This window comes from Oryctolagus cuniculus, chromosome 5 (assembly GCF_051225735.1).
Source record: "Oryctolagus cuniculus isolate XC-2025 breed Fujian yellow rabbit chromosome 5, ASM5122573v1, whole genome shotgun sequence".
NCBI lineage: Eukaryota > Metazoa > Chordata > Mammalia > Lagomorpha > Leporidae > Oryctolagus > Oryctolagus cuniculus.
This window is the reverse complement of record NC_142871.1, coordinates 83,022,687-83,026,365: the sequence shown is the minus strand read 5'-3', so window position 1 is coordinate 83,026,365 and position 3,679 is coordinate 83,022,687.

Here is a 3,679-nt window from a genome sequence, read left to right as displayed (position 1 = left end):
GGCCGCCCGGCTTGCGTCACCCGCCCTCGTCAGGGTTTTGTGAAGTTGCCCTGACGTGGCAGTCGCTTCGTGGCGGTCGGTCACTCCGTGGCCGCCGCCTGCCCCGAAAAGCCCGCTCGGGAACCTGCAAGAGCGGGCAGCGGCTTCCTCCTCGTCCGCTGGCCTCAGCCCCCACCAAGGCCGCCCTTCTGCGGGATTTCACAGGAAGCTGCCCGACCCCGACAGCTGCCGGCGGGCCCGCACCTCTCGGCTCTCTGGAGCTCTCGCAGCGGGCGCAGAGCCCGCGACGCAAAGCTGCCCGCGCGCTGGGTTGCGGGGGTTTGTGAGGTGCTGTGTTCAGATCCAGTCACTGAGGGCGGGGAGGGGCGAGGAGAAGGAAACTAAGAAGGGTTGGTTTGTTTAAAATTCAATCCATAGGATTTTTTACAAGACTTATTTATTTATTTATAAATATTTATAAATATAAATATAAGATTTATTTATTTATCTTCCATCTGCTGGTTCACTCCCCTAAATGGCCACAACGGGTTGGGCCAGGCAAAGCCAGGAGCTTCATCCAGGTCTCCCAAATGTGTGCAGGGGCCCCAGAAACTTGGGCCATCTTCCACTGCTTTCCCAGGCAGTGAGCAGGATTGGAAGTGGAGCAGCTGGGACTCGAACCAGTGCCCATATGGGATGCCAGCACTGCAGGCGGCGGCCCCTGAGTAGGGTTTTTATAGCATCCCCCCCCCCCATAACGTGATTAAATATGAGATACCATTTTAGGCTTTAAATTTAAAGATTAAAAAAAATTAAACCGGTCTGAAAATATAAAGTAGGGGGTTCCACTGAATTTGCGAGAGCTCTCACACATCTGAAAGATGAAGCCTCAAAGACACACTTCATGCTTCCCTGTCAAATGAGAGGTTGGGGAGAGAGGACTGGGGCTTCTGGAAGGCTAACGGAGCACAAAGACCTTAGGACCGGGAAGGAGCAGTGCCGGGAGAGGGGCGAATTCCAGGTGGGATAAAGCTTCCACAGCTCTGGCAAGGCTTTTGTTATATTAGATAGAAAACTCCTTGGTTTGATTTGCTTTCTGTTAGAGTTTACCACAATCTGTATATATGTAGTGAATTTAGATAACAGTCTCAATCTCTTAAGTGCCTTTCTTGGCATCTGAATCATACTAGCAATCTTTGCAAAGAGCGAACTTGGAAGGAAAAAAAAAGTGAAGAATATCTAAAATTAGATGAGCTCTTTTAAACCATTCCATAGTGGTTTCTGAGTAGTAAACTGATAACCTGATTGGCCAACATTCGCAAAGACAAACCAAACTCCAATGTGCTGTTTCCCTCATCCACTCTCTCTTTGTGTTGGACCTTCAAATAGTGCAACACTTCACACTGTCTCCTGCCATAGCTCTACAGAAGCCCCTGGGTTGGGCAATAGCCAGGGTGACAAAGCAGGGTATTTATTTATTTGAAAGAGTCACAGAGAGGGTGAGAGAGAGGGACCTTCCATCCACTGGTTTACACCCTAAATGACCGCAATAGCCAGGAGCTTCATGCGGGACTCCCATGGTGGGCAGCAGGGACCCAGACATTTGGGCAGGAAGCTGGATTGGAAGCGGAGTAGCCGGGGCATGGACTGTTGCCCATATGGGATGCCAGCGTTGTAGGCGGTGGCTTTACCTGTTATGCCACAATGTTGGCCCCCAAAGCAGGTATTACTACATCTGATGTGTATCAAGTATTATTATACTGTTATGTATATGTGATCCCAAATAGCTGCACAAAGCAGTACTGAACACCTTCTAGCATCTAGATCCACCATCAGCTTCTGGCTACAGTTGTCCTCTGGACTCTCCTTTTCCTTTCAGCGGAGGTCTGGAATCTTCCTTTTCTGTCATTTGAGAAGCCACCACCATCTTGCCTGCTCCTTGAGCAGACTCTTCTCCCTATGAGGCTGGCTCAGTACTAGCTGTTGAGATTTTGTTGTTGTTGTTAACTAAGAACACAACAGCAACACAAAATCTACCTGACAATTTAGTTATGAGCACAAGTCAAAGCTTAATTATCCTCTTGCTGCCAGAGCAAAGCCAATTCCAACTTTCTCCTAGGCAGAGCCATTTACAGAGAACAGAGTATTTACACACAAAAAAGATGAGTAATTCTATGTAAAGGTCGCCAGGTTCCTGACTGACAGCTGGGTGAGAAGGGAGCTTGTTTTCCCATTGCTGTTATTTGATCAGAAACACTAATTTCTCCCTAGAAGACAGTTATAAATGACAGAGAGGGGCAAGCATTTGATGTGGTTATTAAGATACCATATGGGACGCCTGCATTCCATATTGGAGTGCCGGTGCCTTCCAGCCTGGCTCTGCTTCCAAGTCCAGCTTCCTGCTAACGCATACCCTGGGAGGGAGCAGGTGATGGTTCAAGTGCTTGGGTCCCTGCTTGGGGACCTGGATTGTGTTTAGGGATCCTAGCTGCATGACCTGGCCCTGTCTGTTGCAGACATTTGGAGAGTGAATCAGCAGATGGAAGAACTCCATCTCTCTGCCTTTGGCATAAAAATGCAACTAAGTAAATACTTTTTCATTTTAAAGTCCCCCCACTTAAAACATACTCCAGAGTTAACAACAACAACAACAAAATGACAAGATGACGTTTAAAGCACTTCAGATTCTTAAAAAGCATTTTAGGGCCACGATCCTTAACCTCTTTTCCTTAGGCAGTAGCAGGAAGCCCAAAGTGCAGGTCTGTTCCCTACTGACATTCGCATCTTAGCTTAAGGTTTGGAAATGTGGTTTGGGGCTTTTTGGGGTGTGTGTGTCTGTGTGTGCGTGTGTCTAGCAGCTACTGTGTATTAGGCACGTGGTATGTACTACTCATTATTCTTCCTCACAGTGCTGCAGTGGCACAGATTATTTATTCCCATTTAACAGATGAAGACAATCGAGGGCTCAGAGAAATCACGTGATTTAGTTACGTTCTGTTTTTTCATCCACACTACATGTTCTTATCTTCCTAGCATATTATTTTTATCATATTGATGAAAGGAAATTTTTCTAGACTTCATTTCTTTCTTGATCTGGTTTAACTACTTTGAAATCTGTCGTTCAGAAGTTCTTAAAGCTTCTACGACTTACTCAAGAAAAGCCCCAGTGACTTATCTAGAAAATGAAAGAACACAGGCTCAAGTCCAAGTCTTCTGACTCTGAAGCCCGGGTGGTTTTCACTACACGGAGAAGAATCAGGCTGTCTGTGTCATGCGATCCTTCTCCCCCACCATTTGGAAAGTGCGATTCACTTCTTAGAGCCTCACTGCTATTCTTAGATCACGTAACTCAAACTATTTGTACTTCAGGGTGGGCGTTGGGCCTGGCCGTTGAACCACTGGTTGGGACCCCTGCCTCCCACTCCATACGCTGCTCCCTGATGACAGTTTCCTGCTAACATTCACCCTGAGGCAGACGGGGTCAAGTAGTAGGGTTCTTGCTTGCCATCCATGTGGGAGACCTGGATTGAGTTCTAGGCTCCTGGCTTGTCCATATGGGCATTTAGGGAGGGACTTGGTGAATGGAAGCTCTTTCTATTTCTCTCTCTCTCTCCCTGCCTCTCAAATAAGTAAAATTTAAAAAACATTCTCCAACATTTAAAACTTTTATTACAATTTTTTTCTTGATCATAAAAGTAAT